At 38.2% G+C, this 21,404-nt stretch overlaps 1 long non-coding RNA gene across 1 annotated transcript in view; it reads left to right on the top strand.

Moving 5' to 3' along the window:
• The window catches only part of LOC149750307 (uncharacterized), a 62,818-nt gene that overhangs the window by 20,762 nt on the left and 20,652 nt on the right, over positions 1-21,404 (top strand). The window contains exon 2 of the long non-coding RNA XR_016392188.1: positions 1-21,404. This exon is cut by the window's left edge and continues 10,125 nt beyond it; it is cut by the window's right edge and continues 20,652 nt beyond it. This is a non-coding gene — a long non-coding RNA (uncharacterized LOC149750307).

Below are 21,404 nucleotides of genomic sequence, written 5' to 3'. Positions count from 1 at the left end.
AGTTTTTCACCATTGAGAATGGTGTTGGCTGTGGGTTTGTCATATATGGCTTTTATTATGTTGAGGTAGGTTCCCTCTATGCCCACTTTCTGGAGAGTTTTTATCATAAATGGGTGTTGAATTTTGTCAAAAGTTCTTTCTGCATCTTTTGAGATGATCATATGGTTTTTCTCCTTCAATTTGTTAATATGGTGTATCACATTGATTGATTTGCGTATATTGAAGAATCCTTGCATTCCTGGGATAAACCCCAGTTGATCATGTGTATGATCCTTCTAATGTGCTGTTAGATTCTGTCTGCTAGTTTTTGTTGAGGATTTTTGCATCTACATTCATCAGTGATATTGGCCTGTAATTTTCGTTTTTTGGGATACCTTTGTCTGGTTTTGGTATCAGGGTGATGGTGGTCTCATAGGATGAGTTTGGGAGTGTCCCTGCATCTGCTGTATTTTGGAAGAGTTTGAGAAGGATAGGTGTCAGCTCTTGTTTAAATGTTTTATAGAATTCGCCTGTGAAGCCATCTGGCCCTGGGCTTTTGTTTGTTGGAAGATTTTTAATCACAGTCTCAATATCAGTGCTTGTGATTGGTCTGTTTATATTTTCTGTTTATTCCTGGTTCAGTCTAGGAAGATTGTGCTTTTCTAAGAATTTGCCCATTTCTTTCAGGTTGTCCATTTTATTGGCATATGGTTGCTTGTAGTAATCTCTCATGATTCTTTGTATCTCTGCAGTGTCAGTTGTTACTTCTTTTTCATTTCTAATTCTATTGATTTGAGTCTTCTCCCTTTTTTTCTTGATGAGTCTGGCTAGTGGTTTATCAATTTTGTTTATCTTCTCAAAGAACCAGATTTTAGTTTTATTGATGTTTGCTATTGTTTGTTTCTTTTTCATTTTTTTCTGATCTGATCTTTATGATTTCTTTCCTTCTACTATGGGGTTTTTTTGTTCTTCTTTCTCTAATTGCTTGACGTGTAAGGTTAGGTTGTTTATTTGAGATTTTTCTTGTTTCTTGAGGTAGGATTGTATTGCTCTAAACTTCCCTCTCAGAACTGCTTTTGCTGCATCCTGTAAGTTTTGGGTCATCACGTTTTCATTGTCATTTGTTTCTAGGTATTTTTTGATTTCCTCTTTGATTTCTTCAGTGATCTCTTTGTTGTTTAGTAGTGTATTGTTTAGCCTCCATGTGTTTGTATTTTTACAGTTTTTTCCCTGTAATTGATATCTAGTCTCATAGCATTGTGTTCGGAAAAGATGCTTGATACCATTTCAAGTTTCTTAAATTTACTGAGGTTTGATTTGTGACCTAAGATGTGATCTATCCTGTAGAATGTTCCATGGGCACTTGAGAAGAAAGTGTATTCTGTTGTTTTTGGATGGAATGTCCTATAAATATCAATTAAGTCCACCTTGTTTAATGTGTCATTTAAAGCTTGTGTTTCCTTATTTATTTTCATTTTGGTTGATCTGTCCATTGGTGAAAGTGGGGTGTCAAAGTCCCCTACTATGTTTGTGTTACTCTTGATTTCCCCTATTATGGCTTTCAACATTTCCATTATGTATTGAGCTGCCCCTATGTTGGGTGCATAAATGTTTACAATTTTATATCTTCTTCTTGGATTGATCCCTTGATCATTATGTAGTGTCCTTCTTTGTCTCTTCTAATAGTCTTTATTTTAAAGTCTATTTTGTCTGATATGAGAATTGCTACTCCAGCTTTCTTTTGCTTTCCATTTGCATGGAATATCTTTTTCCATCCCCTCACTTTCAGTTTGTATGTGTCCCTAGGTCTGAAGTAGGTCTCTTGTAGACAACATATATATGGGTCTTGTTTTTGTATCCATTCAGCCAGTCTATGTCTTTTGGTTGGAGCATTTAATCCATTTACATTTAAGGTAATTATTGATATGTATGTTCCTATCACCATTTTCTTAATTGTTTGGGGTTTGTTTTTGTAGGTCTTTTCCTTTTCGTGTGTTTCCTGCCTAGAGAAATTCCTTTGGTATTTGTTGTCAAGCTGGTTTGGTGGTGCTGAATTCTCTTAACTTTTGCTTGTCTGTAAAGGTTTTAATTTCTCCATCAAATCTGAATGAGATCCTTGCTGGGTAGAGTAATCTTGGTTGTAGGTTTTTCCCTTTCCTCACTTTAAATATGTCCTGCCACTCCCTTCTGGCTTGCAGAGTTTCTGCTGAAAGATCAGCTCTTATCCTTATGGGGATTCCATTGTATGTTATTTGGTGCTTTTCCTTTGATGCTTTTAGTATTTTTTCTTTCTTTTTAATTTTTGATAGTTTGATTAATATGTGTCTTGGCATGTTTCTCCTTGGATTTATCCTGTATGGGACTCTCTGCGCTTCCTGGACTTGACTATTTCCCTTCCCATGTTAGGGAAGTTTTCAAGTATAATCTCTTCAAATATTTTCTCAGACCCTTTCTTTTCTTCCTCTTCTTCTGGGACCCCTATACTTCAAATGTTAGTGCATTTAATGTTGTCCCAGAGGTCTCTGAGACTGTCCTCAATTCTTTTCATTCTTTTTTCTTTATTCTTCTCTGTGGTAGTTATTTCCTCAATTTTATCTTCCAGGTCACTTATGCATTCTTCTACCTCAGTTACTCTGCTATTGATTCCTTCTAGAGAATTTTTACTTTCACTTGTTGTGTTGTTCATCATCGTTTGTTTGCTCTTTAGTTCTTTTAGGTCCTTGTTAAACCTTTCTTGTATTTTCTCCATTCTATTTCCAAAATTTTGGATCATCTTTACTCTGAATTCTTTTTCAGGTAGACTGCCTATTTCCTCTTCATTTGTTTGGTGTGGTGGGTTTTTACCTTGCCACTTCATCTGCTGTGTGTTTCTCTGTCTTCTCATTTTGCTTAACTTACTGTGTTTGGGGTCTCCATTTCACAGGCTGCAGGTTTGTAGTGCCTGTTGTTTTTGGTGTCTGCCCCCAGTGGGTAAGGTTGGTTCAGTGGCTTGTGTAGGCTTCCTGGTGACAGGGACTGGTGCCTGTGTTCTGGTGGGTGTGGCTGGATCTTGTCTTTCTGATGGGCAGGGCCACACCCAACAATGTGTTTTGGGGTGTCTGTGAACTTAGTATGATTTTAGGCAGCCTCTCTGCTAATGGGCGGGGTTATGTTCCTGTCTTGCTAGTTGTTTGGCACGGGGCATCCAGCACTGGATCTTGGCCGTTGGGTGGAGCTGGGTCTTAGCGTTTAGATGGAGATCTCTTGGAGAGCTCTCGCCAACTGATATTACGTGGTACTGGGAGGTCTCTGGTGGTCCAGTGTCCTGAACTTGGCTCTCCCACCTCAGAGGGTCAGGCCTGACATCAGGCCAAAGCACTAAGACCCTCTCAGCCACATGGCTCAGAAGAAAAGGGAGGAAAAAAGAAAGAAGAAAAATAATAAAAAGAAAAAAATACTAAAATAAAAATACTAAAATAAAATTTTTTATTGTTAAAATTTAAAAAAATTTTTTAATTATTAAATTGTTTTTAAGAAAAGAGAGCAACCAATAAACAAATCCACCAATGATAACATACGCTAAAAACTATAATAAGATAAACATTAAAATCAGAAAGAAGTCAGTCACAGAGAGCAAACCCCAAGGCTACAGTTACTCCCAAAATTGAGGCAGTGGGCTGCCTCAATTTTGGGTTGATTCGTTGTCTATTCAGGTATTCCACAGATGCAGGGTACCTCAAGTTGATTGTGGGGATTTAATCCACTGCTCCTGAGGCTGCCTGGAGAAATTTCCCCTTCTCTTTGTTCACACAGCTCCTGGGGTTCAGCTTTGGCTTTGGCCCACCTCTGTGTATAGGTTGCCCTCAGGCTTTTGTTCCAGCCCAGACAGGATGAGGTTAAAGCAGTGGCTGATTATGGGGCTCTGGCTCACTCATGCCGGTGGAGGGAGGGGTAAGGTAGTTATAATTGGAATGCAAGTCAAGCCTGCAGGGGCAGAGGCCGGCGTGACATTGCAACAGTCTGAGGCATGCCGTGTGTTACCCCGGGGAAGTTGTCCCTGAATCACGGGAACCTGGCAGTGGCAGGCTGCACAGGCTCCTGGGTCAGGGCGGCGGTGTGGATCGTGACCTGTGCTTGCACACAGGATTCTTGGTGGCTGCAGCAACAGCATTAGTGTTTCATGCCCATCTCTGGGGTCTGTAGCCGTGGCTTGCACCCGTCTCTGGAGCTCATTTAGGCGGTGCTCTGCCTTCTGTGGGCAGACAGGGAAGGAATCCCCTCTCTTCGTGCACCCCGAAACAATGTGTCTTGACTCTTAGGCAGTTCCATGCTTTTTCCCAGACTCCTTTCTGGCTAGCTGTGGCACAGTAGCTCCCTTTGGGCTGTGTTCATGCAGCCAACCCCAGTCCTCTCCCTGGGATCTGACCTCTGAAGCCCAAGCATCAGACCCCAGCCATCACCCACCCCAGCGGGTGAGCAGACTAGCCTCTCGGCTGGTGAGTGCTGGTCAGCACCAATCCTCTGTGCAGGAATCTCTCCACTTTGCCCTCTGCACCCCTGTTGCTGTGCTCTCCTCCATGGCTCTGAAGCTTCCCGCCTGCCCCCTCCAGTCTCTGCCAGTGAAGGGGCTTCCTAGTGTGTGGAAACTTTTCCTCCTTCACAGCTCCCTCCCAGAGGTGTAGGTCCCGTCCTTATTCTTTAGTCTCTGTTTTTTTCTTTTTTCTTTTGCCCTGCCCAGGTACATGGAGGGTTTCTTGCCTTTTGGGAAGTCTGAAGTATTCTGCCAGTGTTCAGTAGGTGTCCTGTAGGAGCTGTTCCACATGTAGATGTATTTCTGATGTATTTGTGGGGAGGAAGGTGATCTCCACTTTTTACTCCTCTGCCATCTTGAAGGTCCCCCCTCTATTCTGTTGCTTTTGAACGGAATGTTCTATATATGTCTGTTAATTCCATCTGATCTAACATGTTACTTAAGGCCAATGTTTCCATATTGATTCTCTGTCTGGATGAATTATCCATTGATGAAAGTGGGATATAGAAGTCCCCTACTACTATTGTATTGCTGACTGTTTCTTCCTTTAGGTCTGTTAATATTTGCTTTAGATGCTCCTACTTGGGTGCATAAATCTTTACAAATGTTATAATCTCTTGTTGGATTAACCCCTTTATCATTATATAATGATCTTATTTACCTCTTATTACAGTCTTTGTCTTAAAGTCTATTTTGTTTATGTAAGTGTAGTTATCCCAGCTTTCTTTTGGTTTCCATTTGCATGGAATATCTTTTTCCACCCCATCACTTTCTGTCTGTGTATGTCCTTCAAAGTGAGTCTCTTATAGACAGCATATAGTTGGGACTTTTTTTTTTTAGCATTATTAATCCATTAAGCCACTCTCTGTTTTGATTGGTGAATGTAATACATTTACATTTAAAGTAATTATTAATGGGCCTGGACTTATTGCCATTTTGTTGATTATTTTCTGGATATTTTGTATTTCCTTTGTTCCTTTTTTTCTCTTGCTCTCTTCCTTTGTGATTTGATGATTTTCTGTAGTGATATGCTTATATTCTTTTATCTTTCACGTATCTACTGTAGGTTTTTGCTTGTGGTAACCATGGAGCTCATATAAAATATCTTATATTTGTAACTGTCTATTTTATATTGATAAGTTCAAGTGCATTCTAAATCTCTACATTTTTACTCTCCCCCTCTATCCATTTTATGTTTTTGTCATCACAATTTACATCTTTTTATCTTGTGTATTCCTTAACACATTATTGTATAGTTGTTTTTGCTTGTTTTTCTTTTAACTTTCATACTAGATTTATAAGTGATTAACCCACCAACATTACAACATTAGGGTTTTCTGAATTTAACTATATGTTTACATTTACCAGCAAGATTTATACTTTCATGTTTTCCTGCTACTAATTAATACACTTGGTTAGCTTAAAGAAGTCTGTTTAACATCTCTGTAAGGCTGGTGTATTGGTGATGAAACCCTTCAGCTTTTGCTCATCTGGGGAATTCTTTATTGCTCCTTCAATTCTGATAGACAATTTTGCTGGGTAGAGTATTCTTAGTTAGTAGCTTTTTTTTTTTTTTTTCCCCAGCACTTTGCAGGCCAGAAGAGAGTAGCATCATATATTCGAAGTTTCTACTGAAAAATCTCCTCATAGTCTTATGGGGGTTCCCTTGTACATAAGTTGTTCTCTCCTTGTCTCTACTTTTTGGCAATTTATTGTGTATCTTGGTGCAGATCTCTTTGGGTTCATCTTATTTGGAACTCTCTGGGCTTTCTGGATACAGATGTCTGTTTCCTTCCCCAAGTTTCCTTCTGTTTTAGCCATTATTTCTTCAAATAAGTTTTCTGACACTTTCTCTCTTTTCCTTCTGGGATCTCTATAACGTGCCTACTGGTTCACTTGATATATGCAATCAGTCCCTTAAGCTTTCTTCACTCTTTCTTTCTTTCTTTTTTTTAACTCCTCCAATTGGGTGAGTTCCACTGCCATGTCTTTGGATACACTGATGCTTTTTTTTCTTTCATACAGTCTGCTATTGAACAGTTCTATTGAATTTTTTAGTTCAGTTATTTTATTCTTCAGCTCTGTAATTTTTGTTTGGTACTTTCTTATATTTTCCGTCTCTTTGTTGAAGTTCTCACTTTGTTCAATCATTGTTCTCCTGACCTTGGTGTGCATATTTATGACCATTATTTGGAACTCTTTAAAATTTTTTAATTTTATATTGGACTGTAGTTGATTTACAATATTGTGTTAGTTTCAGGTGTACAGCAAAGTGATTCAGTTATACATTTACATATATCTATTCTTGTTCAAATTCTTTTCACATTTAGGTTATTACAGAATATTGAGCAGAGTTCCCTGTGCTATGCAGTGGGTCCTTGTTGGTTACCTATTTTAAATATAGTAATGTGTATATATCAATCCCAAACTCCCAACTTACCCCTTCCCCCCACCTTTCCTGTTTGGTAACCATACGTTTGTTTTCTAAGTCTGTGAGTCTGTTTCTGTTTTGTAAATAAGTTCATTTGTATCTTTTTTTTTTTTTTTTTAGATTCCACATATAAGCAATATCATATGATATTTGTCTTTCTGTGTCTGACTTACTTCACTTAGTACGATAATCTCCAGGTCCATTCATGGTGCTGCAAATGGCATTATTTCATTCTTTTTTATGGCTGAATGATATTCTATTGTATATATGTACCACATCTTCTTTATCCCTTTGTTGATGGACATTAAGGTTGCTTTCATGTCTTGGCAATTGTAAACAGTGCTGCAATGAACATTGGGGTACATGTATCCTTTTGAACCATGGTTTTCTCTGGATATATGCCCAGGACTGGGATTGTTGGATCATATGGTAGCTCTATTTTTAATATTTTAAGGAACCTCCATACTGTTCTCCACGGTGGCTGTACCAGTTTACATTCCCACAAACAGCGTAGGAGGGTTCCCTTTTCTCCACACCCTCTCCAGCATTTATTGTTTGTTTGTAGACTTTCTGATGATGTCCATTCTGACTGGTGTGAACTGATACCTCATTATAGTTTTGATTTGCATTTCTCTAATAGTTAGCAGTGTTGAGCATATTTTCACGTGTGTCTTGGCCATCTGTATGTCTTCTTTGGAGAAATGTTTATTTAGGTCCTCTACCCATCTTTTGATTTGTTTGTTTGTTTGTTTTAAGTATTGAGCTCACGTGCTGTTTGTAAATTTTGGATATTAATCCTTTGTCGATCACATCATTTACAAATACTTTCTTCCATTCTGTGGGTTGTCTTTTCATTTTATTTATGGTTTCCTTTGCTCTGAAAAAGCTTTTGAGTTTAATTAGTTCCCATTTGTTTCTTTTTGTTTTTATTTCCATTACTGTAGGAGATGGCTTGAAAAAGATATTGCTGCAATTTATGTTAGAGTGTTCTGCCTATGTTTTCCTGTAAGAGATATACAGTATCCGGTCTTATATTTAGGTCTTTAATCCATTTTGAGTTTATTTTTGTGTATGGTGTGAGAGAATGTTCTATTTTCACTCTTTTACAGTAGCTGTCCAGTTTTCCCAGCACCAGTCATCGAAGAGACTGTCTTTTTTCCATTGTATAGTCTTGACTCCTTTGTCATAGGTTAACTGACCACAGGTGTGTGGGTTTATCTCTGGGATTTATAGCCTGTTCCATTGATCTATATTTCTGGTTCTGTGCCAGTACAATACTGTTTTGATTACTGTAGCTTTGTAGTATTGTCTGAAGTCAGGGAGTCTGATTCCACCAGTTCTGTTTTTCTTTCTCAGGATTGCTTTGGCTATTCAGGGTCTTCTGTATCTCCATACAAATTTAAAAAAATTTTTTGTTCTAGTTCTGTGAAAATTGCAGTTGGCAATTTGATAGGGATTGCATTGAATCTGTAGATTGTCTTGGGTAGGAGAGTCATTTTGACAGTGTTAATTATTCCAATCCAAGAACATGGTATATCTTTCCATCTGTGTCATCTTCAATTTCTTTCACCAGTGTTTTATAGTTCTTGGAGTACAGGTCTTTTGCCTCCTTAGATAGGTTTATCTCTAGGTATTTTATTCTTTTTGTTTCAGTGGTGAATGTGATTGTTTCCTTAATTTCTCTTTCTGATCTTTTGTTGTTAGTGTAGAGAAATGCAAGAGATTTCTGTGTATTAATTATGTATCCTGCAACTTTGCCGAATTCATTGATGAGCTCTATTAGTTCTCTAGTAGCGTCTTTAGGGTTTTTTATGTATAGTATCATGCCATCTGCAAGCAGTGGCAGTTTTATTTCTTTTTCTTCTCTGATTGCTGTGGCTAGGACTTCCAAAACTATGTTGAATGAAAGTGTCAAGAGTGGACATCCTTGTCTTCTTCCTGATCTTAGAGGAAATGCTTTCAGCTTTTCACCATTGAGTATGATGTTGGCTATAGATTTGTCATATATGGCCTTTATTATGTTGAAGTATGTTCCCTCTGTTCCCACTTTCTGGAGCATTTTCATCATAAATAGGTGTTGAATTTTGTCAAAAGCTTTTTCTGCATCTACTGAGATGATCTACTGAGATGATGGTTTTTATTCTGCAGTTTGTTAATGTGGTGTATCACACTGACTGATTTGCATATACTGAAAAATCCTTGCATCCCTGGGATAAATCCCACTTGATCGTTGTGTATGACTCTTTTAATGCATTGTTGGATTCAGTTTGCTAGTATTTTGTTGAGAATTTTTGCATCTGTGTTCATCAGTGATATTGGCCTATAATTTTCTTTTTTTGTAGTATCTTTGTCTGGTTTTGGTATCAGGGTGTTGGTAGCCTCACAGAATGAGGTTAGCAGTGTTTCTTTCTCTGCAATTTTTTGGAAGAGTTTCAGAAGGATAGGTGGTAACTCATCTCTAAATGTTTGATAGAATTCACCTGTGAAGCCATCTCATCCTGAACTTTTGTTTGGGAGTTTTTAAATCAGTTTCAATTTCAGTACTTGTGATTCGTCTATTCATATTTTCTATTTCTTCCTGGTTCAGTTTTTGGAGATTTTATCTAAGAAATTGTCCATTTCTTCTAGGTTCCCATTTTATTGGAATATAGTTTCTAGTAACAGTCTCTTATGATTCTTTGTATTTCTGTGATGTCTGTTGTAACTTCTCCTCTTTCATTTTTAATTTTATTGATTTGAGCCCTCTCCCTGTTTTTGTTAATGAGTCTGGCTAAAGGTTTATCAATTTTGTTTATCTTTTCAAAGAATCACCTTTTAGTTTCATTGACCTTTTCTATTGTTTTATTCATCCCTGTTGCATTTATTTCTGCTCTGATCTTTATTTCTTTCCTTCTACTAACTTTGGGTTTTGTTTGTTCTTCTTTCTCTAGTTGCTTTACATGTAAGGTTAGCTTGTTTGAGATTTTTCTTGTTTCCTGAGGTAAGATTCTATTGCTATAAACTTCCCTGTTAGAACTGCCTTTGCTGCATCCCATAGGTTTGGGATTGTTGTGCTTTTGTTTTCATTTGTGTCTAGGTATTTTTTTATTTCCTCTTTGATTCCTTCAGTGACCCATTGGTTGTTCAGTAGCATATTGTTTAGCCTCCACGTGTTTGTGTTTTTTATAGTTTTTTTCCTGTAGTTGATTTCTAATCTCATAGCATTGTGGTCGGAAAAGATGCCTGATATGATTTCAACTTTCTTAAATTTACCAAGGCTTGTTTTGTGGCCCAACGTGTGATCAGTCCTGCGGAATGTTCCATGTGCACTTGAGAAGAAAGTGTATTCTGCTGCTTTTGGATGGAATTGCTCTATAAACACAAATTACATCCACCTGATCTAATGTGTCATTTAAGGCCTGTGTTTCTCTATTGATTTTTTGTCTGGATGATCTGTCCATTGATGCAAGTGGGGTGTTAAAGTCCCCCAGTATTATTGTGTTACTGTCAATCTCTCCTTTCATGGATTTTAGCATTTGCCTTATTTATTGAGGTGCTCCTATGTTGAGTGCATATATATTTAAAATTGTTATATTTTCATCTTGGAGTTGTCCCTTGATCATTATGTACTGTCCTTCTTTGTCTCTTAACAGTCTTTATTTTAAAGTCAATTTTGTCTGATAAAAGTATTGCTACTCCAGCTTTCTTTTGATTTCCATTTGCATGGAATATCTTTTTCCATCCCCTCACTTTCAGTCTGTATGTGTCCTTAGATCTGAAGTGCATCCCTTGTAGACAGCATATATATGGGTCTTGTTTTCATATCCATTCAGCCAGTCTATGTCTTTTGGTTGGAGCATTTAATCCATTTACTTTTAAGGTAATTATTGATTTGTATGTTCTTATTGCCATTTTGTTAATTGTTTTGGATTTTTTCTTGTAAGTCTAGTCCCTTCCTCTTTTGTTCTCTTCTGATTTGATGACTAACTTTACCCTTGTGTTTGGATTCTTTATTCTTTTTTTGTGTGTGTATCTGTTGAAGATTTTTGGTTTGCAGTTACCATGAGGTTTTGATATAGCAGTCTATATATAAACAAGATTGTTTTAAGTTGATGGTCTTTTCATTTGAAACACATTTCCAATATCCTTCATTTGTGCTCTCCTTACGATTGCTAGTTTTGATATCATATTTGTGTGTGGATGATTTACTACCTTTACTGTATATTTGCCTTTACTGGTGATTTCTTCCATTTGTAATTTTCTTGTTTCTAGTTGTGGCCTTTTCTGCCTAGAGAAGTTCCTTTAGCATCTGTTGTAAAGTTGGTCTGGTGGTGCTGAATTCTCTTAGCTTTTGCTTATCTGTAAAGCTTTTGATTTCTCTGTCAAATCTGAATGAGAGTCTTGCTGGGTAGAGTATTCTTGGTTGTAGGTTTTTCCCTTTCATCACTTTAAATATATCATGCCACTCCTTCTGGCCTGTAGAGTTTCTGCTGAAAAAATCAGCTGATAACCTTTTAGGAATTTCCTTGTATGTCATTTCTTGCTTATCCCATGTTGCTTTTAATATTTTCTCTTTGTCTTTAATTTTTTCAATTTGATTACTATGTGTCTCAGCATGTTCCTCCTTGGGTTTATCCTGCCTGGGACTCTGCACTTCCTGGACTTGGGTCAGTGCTTCCTTTCTCATATTAGGGGAGTTTTCAGCTATTATCTCTTCAAATATTTTCTCAGGTCCTTTCTCTCTCTTCTCCTTCTGGGATGCCTATAATGTTGCACTTAATGCATATAATGTTGTTGCATTTAATGTTGTCCCAGAGGTCTCTTAGACTGTCCTTATTTCTTTTCATTCTTTTTCTTTATTCTGTTCCAATGCAGTGATTCCCACCATGAAATTTTTAGTTCAGTTATTGTATTCTTCAGTTCTGTAAATTCTGTTTGGTTAATGAGTTTAACTCATTAACCAATATAATTAACTCAATATAACTTTCTTATATTTTCTTATACTTTCTCTTTGTTGAAATTCTCACTTTGTTCATACATTGTTCTCCTGAACTTAGTATGCATCTTTATTACCATTATTTTTAACTCCTTATCAGGTAAATCACTTATCTCCATTTCATTAAGGTCTTTTTCTGGGTTTTTATCTTGTTCTTTTGTTTTGAGCATATTCCTGTGTTTTTCATTTCTCTTGACTCTCCGTGTTGGTTTCTGTGCATTAGATAAAAGAGCTAGCTCTCAGTCTGGAAGTGGCCTTGTGTAGGAGATGAAACTTACTGTTCAACCCTGCCCTAGCTCTTGGTTTTCTCTCAAACATTTGTGATTGTCCAAGCAGCCATCTTTAATCTTGGTGACTCCCAGTCGGTGAGGGGTGTGCCAAGACCCGTCAGTGTCACAAATGGGGGATCTCAGTCAACCCCAGATGTAGGCTGATAGGAAACCAAACCCACAGGAAGCAGTATTTAAAATATGCAAATATGCCTCTTTCAGGGGGAACACTGGATATGGGCATTTCTGTCTGTTCCCTTTGTACTGAGCCCTTGGGGATAGCCAGTTAAGAACTGTCTATTTTTGGCTACCATGCCATTGAACCTCTTAACACAAGCCCCACTGGCCACCAGACTCTCAGGGATGTATCATTTGGGTGACAGCCACAAAACCCAGGGTACCAGATGTATGCACAAGCTTCGTTATCAGAGACACTGGTTACCTGGGGTGGGACAGAGGGAGACTGCAAAGATGGCACCCACTGGCCTCCCTGGTCACTGGAGAGGATAGCAGTTAGCCCCTAGAGATGTGTTAAGTTAGAAGCCCGACCTTCAGGCTGCAGCTTTTAAGATATGTAGATAGGCCTCTTTCATGGGAAGACTGGGCATTTCAGTCTGTTGCCTCTGTGCTGTGCCTTGGGTGGATAGCTAGTTAAGAACTGTTTTTCCATCTGTTACAGTGCTGTTGAACCCACAAATATAAGCTCTGCTGGCCACCGGAGTCAGGTTATCAAGGGTTTCATCCCCTTGGTGGCAGCTGGTAATGCTAGGGTGCCAGATGTAGGCACAAGCTCCTTTCTGTGAGATACCTGTGACCTGGAGTGAGACACAAGCAGAGTGTGAAAATGGCATCTGCCAGCCACCCCAGTCTCTGGAGATGACTGTATTTGACCCCTAGATGCCTTAGAAGCCTACCCCTCAGGCCATAGCTTTTAAGGTAAGCAAATAGGCCTCTTTCCCAGAAAACCTGGGCATTTAGTTCTGCTGCCTGGGGTCATAGTCATGATGAATCCATGGGAATAAGTTAAGAACTGTTCTTAGTTTGTTATAGCCTTGTGGGTCTCATGGACGCAAGCCCAATTGCCTTTCAGAGCTAGATATTTTGGGGGCTCATCTCTCAGGTGGAAGTCTTAAAATTTGTTACACCAGATATGAAGACCAAACCCTTCACTCCTCAGAGAGAAGTTGAGCGTTGTGAGTTCCCTCCTGGTTGTGTGTTACTGAGCTGGGGGTGGGGTTTATGGTGAGATTGTCTCAGCCTCTCCTATCTGTTTTGATGTGGGGTTTTTTTCTCATTTGCCTAATGTGTACAAGTTACTCGGCTAGTGTCTGGATTTCTTTCAGAGGAAGTTGTTCCATATGTAGCTATAGATTTGGTGTGTCTGTAGGAGGAGGGGAGTTCAGGAGCCTCTTATGATGCCATTTTGAACCAAAACTGCAAAAACTTTCTTAACCTTCTCCCTCCCACACCTTATTTTCTCAAATCTTAATCTAAGACTTCATTTCTGTTTTTCAAACAGTTGAGTGTCTTGACTCTAAGAAAAACCATTTCTTAATGCCTCTGGTTTTCCCCACTGAACTCTTTGCCCCTGAAAGGTCCAGTAGCTGGGAATGCAGACTGGGACCAATACTGCTGGTTACCTGATACACAGCCTCCTTTATCCCTTTCACACTCCTAGAACCCCGATTGTGTCCTCCATCCTTGCCCTCCAGGAGGAAATGAATCCCTCTCCAGGCCCAGTGGGCTAAGTCATAATTTGTCCAAGACTTAGCCTCTAAGCCACTGGTTTTATATTCTAAATGCACATTGAAACCATGTGGGGAGCTTTAAAAATCCCACCAATCCCACCTGGGACTCCTGGGCACACTCAGGAGCTGTAGTTCAGCTTCTATTACCCTTGTCAAGTATTGGTTTTAGGTATAATCATGTGTGATGGTAAACTGGCTGATGGGATATGAGGGTGTAAGGCTGGGACACTTCTGGGACTGTTTTACACTTTAAAAAAAAGAAGTCATGATTCAGATGTGTTCTTTTTGTGTCTCTGGAGGTTGTTGTCTGTACGTGCCCCGAGGTGAAGGAGCGTCGTTTAGTTTAGTAAGGGATATGTGGACATTATCACATTTGATCCTCATACTACCCAATGAGGTACTTAATAGCTTGATTTTCATTATATACCCATTTTAGACAAGGAAAGTAAGGTTCACAGAAATTTTAGTACTTTCTCCCTAGTGACAACAAGTAGAGCAGAGCCAGAATGAACCAGATCATCCTGCTTCTGAAGACCATGATTTTCTTGTTATTTCTTACCAGGGGGTGTGCTGGTAAGTGGTCAAAATAGTGCTGCAAAACAAAACAGAACGCTGATTTGTACCACTTACCAGTTTTTGTGGTGTAAATATTCCCACCAGGCCCAATTTTAAGCTGACATTGTGAGCTCGCTCAACACTGACTTGGGAAGAGATGTGTTTGATTGGTTCCCGTGAGCCAGTACGAGCCAGCTCCAGCAGAGCGTGAGAAGATGGGACAAGTGCTCAAAGGCAGACTTTTTTTTTTTTTAAATTGGGGTACAGTTGTTTTACAATGTTGTGTTAGTTTCTACTGTACAGTGAAATGAAGTAGAGTTCCCTGTACTATACAACAGGTTCTCATTATTTATCTGTTTTATACATATTAGTGTATATATGTTAATCCCAATCTCCTAATTCATCCCACCTCCCCTTTACCCCCTTGGTATCCATACGTTTGTTCTCTACATCTGGGTCTCTATTTCTGCCTTGCAAACTGGTTCATCTGTACCATTTTTCCTAGATTCTACAAATATGCGTTAATATATATTTGTTTTTCTCTTTCTGACATACTTCACTCTGTATGACAGTCTTTAGGTCCATCCACGTCTATACAAATGACCCAATTTCGTTCCTCTTTATGGCTGAGTAATATTCCATTGTATATATGTACTATACCTTCTTTATCCATTAGTCTGTCGATGGACATTTAGGTTGATTCCATGACCTGGCTCTTGTAAATAGTGCTGCAATGAACATTGGGGGGAATGTCTCATTTTGAATTATGGTTTTCTCAGGGTATATGCCCAGTAGTGGGATTGCTGGGTCATATGGTAATTCTATTTTTATTTTTTTAAGGAAGCTCCGTACTGTTCTCCATAATGGCTGTATCAATTTACATTCCCCCCAACAGTGCAAGAGGGTTCCCTATTCTCCACATCCTCTCCAGCATTTATTGTCTGTAGATTTTCTGATGATGCCCATCTTAACTGGTGTGAGGTAATACCTCATTGTAGTTTTGATTTTCATTTCTCTAATAATTAGTGATGTTGAACAGCTTTTCATGTGCCTCTTAGCCATCTGTATGTCTTCTTTGGAGAAATGTCTATTTAGGTCTTCTGTCCATTTTTTTTTTTTTTTCAGAAGATGTTGGGGGTAGGAGTTTATTAATTAATTTATTTATTTTTGTTGTGTTGGGTCTTCATTTCTGTGCGAGGGCTTTCTCTAGTTGTGGCAAGCGGGGGCCACTCTTCATCACGGTGCACGGGCCTCTCACTATCGCAGCCTCTCTTTTTGCAGAGCACAGGCTCCAGATGCGCAGGCTCAGTAGTTGTGGCTCATGGGTCTAGTTGTTCCGCGGCATGTGGGATCCTCCCAGTCCAGGGCTTGAACACGTGTCCCCTGCATTAGCAGGCAGATTCTCAACCACTGTGCCACCAGGGAAGCCCCCTTCCATCCATTTTTGATTGGGCTGTTCGTTTTCTGATATTGAGCTGCATGAGCTGCTTGTAAATTTTGTGGATTAATCCTTTGTCCATTGATTCCTTTGCAAATATTTTCTCCCATTCTGAGGGTTGTCTTTTCATCTCGTTTATGGTTTCCTTTGCTGTGCAAAAGCTTTTAAGTTTAATTAGGTCCCATATGTTTATTTTTGTTTTTATTTACATTACTCTAGTAGGTGGGTCAAAAGAGATCTTGCTGTGATTTATGTCCAAGAGTGTTCTTCCTATGTTTTCCTCTAAGAGTTTTATAGTGTCCAGTCTTACATTTAGGTCTTTAATCCATTTTGAGTTTATTTTTGTGTATGGTGTGCAAGTGTTCTAATTTCATTCTTTTACACGTAGCTGTCCAGTTTTCCCAGCACCATTTATTGAAGAGACTGTCTTTTCTCCATTGTATATCCTTGCCTCCTTTGTCATAGATTAGTTGACCATAGGTGCGTGGGTTTAGCTCTGGGCTTTCTATCTTGTTCCATTGATCTATATTTCTGTTTTTGTGCCAGTACCATATTGTCTTGATTACTGTAGCTTTGTAATATAGTCTGAGGTCAGGGAGTCTGATTCGTCCAGCTCCATTTTTTTTTTCTCAAAATTGCTTTGGCTATTTGGAGTTCTTTGTGTCTCCATACAAATTTTAAGGTTTTTTGTTCTAGTTCTGTAAAAAATGCCATTAGTAATTTGATAGGGATGGCGTTGAATCTGTAGATTGTTTTGTGTAGTATAGTCATTTTCACAATATTGATTCTTCCAATCCAAGAACATGGTATGTCTCTCCAACTGTTTGTGTCATCTTTGATTTCTTTCATCAGTGTCTTATAGTTTTCTGAGTCCAGGTATTTTACCTCCTTAGGTAGGTTTATTCCTAGGTATTTTATTCTTTTTGTTGCAATGGTGCAATTATTTCTCTTTCTGATCTTTCCTTGTTAGTGTATAGGAATGCAAGAGATTTCTCTTGCAGGTTGTATCCTGCAACCTTACCAAATTCATTGATTTGCTTTATAGTTTTCTGGTGGCATCTTTAGGATTTTCTATGTATAGTATCATGTCATCTGCAAACAGTGACAGTTTTACTTCTTCTTTTCCAGTTTGGATTCCTTTTATTTCTTTTTCTTCTATGATTGCTATGGCTAGGACTTCCAAAACTATGTTGTATAATAGTGGTGAGAGTGGACAGCTTGTCTTGTTCCTGATCTTAGAGGAAATGCTTTCAGTTTTTCACCATTGAGGATGATGTTGGCTGTCGGTTTGTCATATATGGCCTATATTATGTTGAGGTAGGTTCCCTCTATGCCCACTTTCTAGAGAGTTTTCATCATAAATAGGTGTTGAATTTTGTCAAAAGCTTTTTCTGCATCCACTGAGATGATCATACGGTTTTAATTCTTCAATTTGTTAATACAGTGTATCGCATTGATTTGTGTATATTGAAGAATCTTTGCATCCCTGGGGTAATTCCCACTTGATCATGGTGCATGATCCTTTTAATGTGTTGTTGGATTCTGTTTGCTAGTATTTTGTTGAGGATTTTTGCATCTATATTCATCAGTGATACTGGTCTGTAATTTTCTTTTTTTTGTAGTATGGTTGTCTCATTTTGGTATCAGGATGATGGTGGCTTCATAGAATGAGTTTGGGAATGTTCCTTCCTCTGAAATTTTTTGGAAGAGTTTGAGAAGGATGGGTGTTAGCTCTTCTCTAAATGTTTGATAGAATTCACCTGTGAAGCCATCTGGTCCTGGACTTACTTTTGTTTGTTGGAAGATTTTTTTTTTTAACATCTTTATTGGGGTATAATTGCTTTACAATGGTGTGTTAGTTTCTGCTTTATAACAAAGTGAATCAGTTATACATATACATATGTTCCCATATCTCTTCCCTCTTGCGTCTCCCTCCCTCCCACCCTCCCTATCCCACCCCTCCAAGCGGTCACAGAGCACCGAGCTGATCTCCCTGTTCTATGCGGCTGCTTCCCACTAGCTATCTATTTTACGTTTGGTAGTGTATATATGTCCATGCCTCTCTCTTGCTTTGTCACAGCTCACCCTTCCCCCTCCCCATATCCTCAAGTCCATTCTCCAGTAGGTCTGTGTCCTTATTCCTGTCTTACCCCTAGGTTCTTCATGACATTTTTTTTTTCTTAAATTCATATATATGTGTTAGCATACGGTATTTGTCTTTCTCTTTCTGACTTACTTCACTCTGTATGACAGACTCTAGGTCTATCCACCTCATTACAAATAGCTCAATTTTGTTTCTTTTTATGGAGTAATATTCCATTGTATATATGTGCCACATCTTCTTTATCCTTTCATCCGATGATTTGCACTTAGGTTGTTTCCATCTCTGGGCTATTGTAAATAGAGCTGCAATGAACATTTTGTTACATGACTCTTTTTGAATTATGGTTTTCTCAGGGTATATGCCCAGTAGTGGGATTGCTGGGTCATATGGTAGTTCTATTTGTAGTTTTTTAAGGAACCTCCATACTGTTCTCCATAGTGGCTGTACCCATTCATATTCCCACCAGCAGTGCAGGAGTGTTCCCTTTTCTCCACACCCTCTCCAGCATTTATTGTTTCTAGATTTTTTGATGATGGTCATTCTGACTGGTGTGAGATGATATCTCATTGTAGTTTTGACTTGCATTTCTCTAATGATTAATGATGTTGAGCATTCTTTCATGTGTTTGTTGGCAATCTGTATATCTTCTTTCGATAAGTGTCTATTTAGGTCTTCTGCCCATTTTTGGATTGGGTTGTTTGTTTTTTTGTTATTGAGCTGCATGAGCTGCTTGTAAATTTTGGAGATTAATCCTTTGTCAGTTGCTTCATTTGCAAATATTTTCTCCCATTCTGAGGGTTGTCTTTTGGTCTTGTTTATGGTTTCCTTTGCTGTGCAAAAGCTTTGAAGTTTCATTAGGTCCCATTTGTTTATTTTTATTTCCATTTCTCCAGGAGGTGGGTCACAAAGGATCTTGCTGTGATTTATGTCATAGAGTGTTCTGCCCATATTTTGCTCTAAGAGTTTTATACTGTCTGGCCTTACATTTAGGTCTTTAATCCATTTTGAGCTTATTTTTGTGTATGGTGTTAGGAAGTGTTCTAATCTCATACTTTTACATGTACCTGTCCACTTTTCCCAGCACCACTTATTGAAGAGGCTGTCCTTTCTCCACTGTAACTTCCTGCCTCCTTTATCAAAGATAAGGGACCATATGTGCGTGGGTTTATCGATGGGCTTTCTATCCTGTTCCATTGATCTATCTTTCTGTTTTTGTGCCAGTACCATTCTGTCTTGATTACTGTAGCTTTGTAGTATAGTCTGAAGTCAGGGAGCCTAATTCCTCCAGCTCCGTTTTTCGTTCTCATGATTGCTTTTGCTATTCGGGGTCTTTTGTGTTTCCATACAAATTGTGAAATGTTTTGTTCTAGTTCTGTGAAAAATGCCAGTGGTAGTTTGATAGGGATTGCATTGAATCTGTAGATTGCTTTGGGTAGTATAGTCATTTTCACAATGTTGATTCTTCCAATCCAATAACATGGTATATCTCTCCATCTATTTGAATCATCTTTAATTTCTTGCATCAGCGTCTTATAATTTTCTGCATACAGGTCTTTTGTCTCCTTTGGTAGGTTTATTCCTAGATATTTTATTCTTTTTGTTGCAATGGTAAATGGGAGTGTTTTCTTGATTTTACTTTCAGATTTTTCATCATTAGTGTATAGGAATGCAAGATTTCTGTGCATTAATTTTGTATCCTGCAACTTTACCAAATTCATTGATTAGCTCTAGTAGTTTTCTGGTAGCATCTTTAGGATTCTCTATGTATAGTATCATGTCATCTGCAAACGGTGACAGCTTTACTTCTTCTTTTCTGATTTGGATTCCTTTTATTTCCTTTTCTTCTCTGATTGCTGTGGCTAAAACTTCCAAAACTATGTTGAATAAGACTGGTGAGAATGGGCAATCTTGTCTTGTTCCTGATCTTAGTGGAAGTGCTTTCAGTTTTTCACCATTGAGGATGATGTTGGCTGTCGGTTTGTCATATATGGCCTATATTATGTTGAGGTAGGTTCCCTCTATGCCCACTTTCTGGAGAGTTTTCATCATAAATAGGTGTTGAAATTTGTCAAGAGCTTTCTCTGCATCCACTGAGATGTCATATGGTTTTAATTCTTCAATTCGTTAATACAGTGTATCACATTGATTGATTTGTGTATATTGAAGAATCCTTGCATCCCTGGGGTAATTCCCACTTGATCATGGTGTATGATCCTTTTAATGTGTTGTTGGATTCTGTTTGCTAGTATTTTGTTGAGGATTTTTGCATCTATATTCATCAGTGATACTGGTCTGTAATTTTCTTTCTTTTTTGTAGTATAGTTGTCTCGTTTTGGTATCAGGGTGATGGTGGCTTCATAGAATGAGTTTGGGAGTGTTCCTTCCTCTGAAATTTTTTGGAAGAGTTTGAGGAAGATCAGTTTTAGCTCTTCTTTAAATGTTTGATAGAATTCACCTGTGAAGCCATCTGGTCCTGGACTTTTGTTTGTTGGAAGATTTTAAATCACAGTTTCAATTTCATTACTTGTGATTGGTCTGTTCATATTTCCCGTTTCTTCCTGGTTCAATCTTGGAAGGTTATACCATTCTAAGAATTTGTCCATTTCTTTGAGGTTGTCCATTTTATTAGCATATAGTTGCTTGTAGCATTCTCTTATGACTCTTTGTATTTCTGTGGTATCCATTGTAACTTCTTTTTCATTTCTAATTTTATTGGTTTGAGTCCTTTCCTTCCTTTTCTTGATGAGTCTGGCTAAAGGTTTATCAGTTTTGTTTATCTTCTCAAAAAACCAGCTTTTAGTTTTATTCATCTTTGCTCTTGTTTTTTTTTGTTTCTATTTCATTTATTTCTGCTCTGATCTTTATGATTTCTTTCCTTCTACTAGCTTTGGGTTTTCTTTGTTCTTCTTTCTCTCGTTCCTTTAGGTGTAAGGTTAGATTGTTTATTTGAGATTTTTCTTGTTTCTTGAGGTATGATTGTATTGCTATAAACTTCCCTCTTAGAACTGTTTTTGCTGCATCCCATAGGTTTTGGGTCATTGTGTTTTCATTGTCATTTGTCGTGGTATTTCTTGATTTCCTCTTTGATTTCTTTAGTGATCTCTTGGTTGTTTAGCCTCCATGTGTTTGTGTTTTTTACAGTTTTATTTTCCTGTAATTGATATCTAGTCTCATAGCGCTGTGGTCGGAAAAGATGCTTGATACTATTTCAATTTTCTTAAATTTACTGAGGCTTGATTTGTGACCCAAGATGTGATCTATCCTGGAGAATGTTCTGTGTGCACTTGTCAAACCCAGCCTTTGATGGTAAGATCCATATTTCTCCCTAGCTCTCTCTCTCTCTCTCTCAACACATATCTCTCCAGAGCAGATATCTGTGCTGGAGTTCTGCCTGG

Source organism: Delphinapterus leucas, chromosome 2 (genome assembly GCF_059928025.1).
Source record: "Delphinapterus leucas isolate spDelLeu-1000000601 "Yukka" chromosome 2, BTC_Dleu_Yukka2, whole genome shotgun sequence".
Classification (NCBI taxonomy): domain Eukaryota; kingdom Metazoa; phylum Chordata; class Mammalia; order Artiodactyla; family Monodontidae; genus Delphinapterus; species Delphinapterus leucas.
This window is presented reverse-complemented; position numbering and strand designations above follow the sequence as displayed.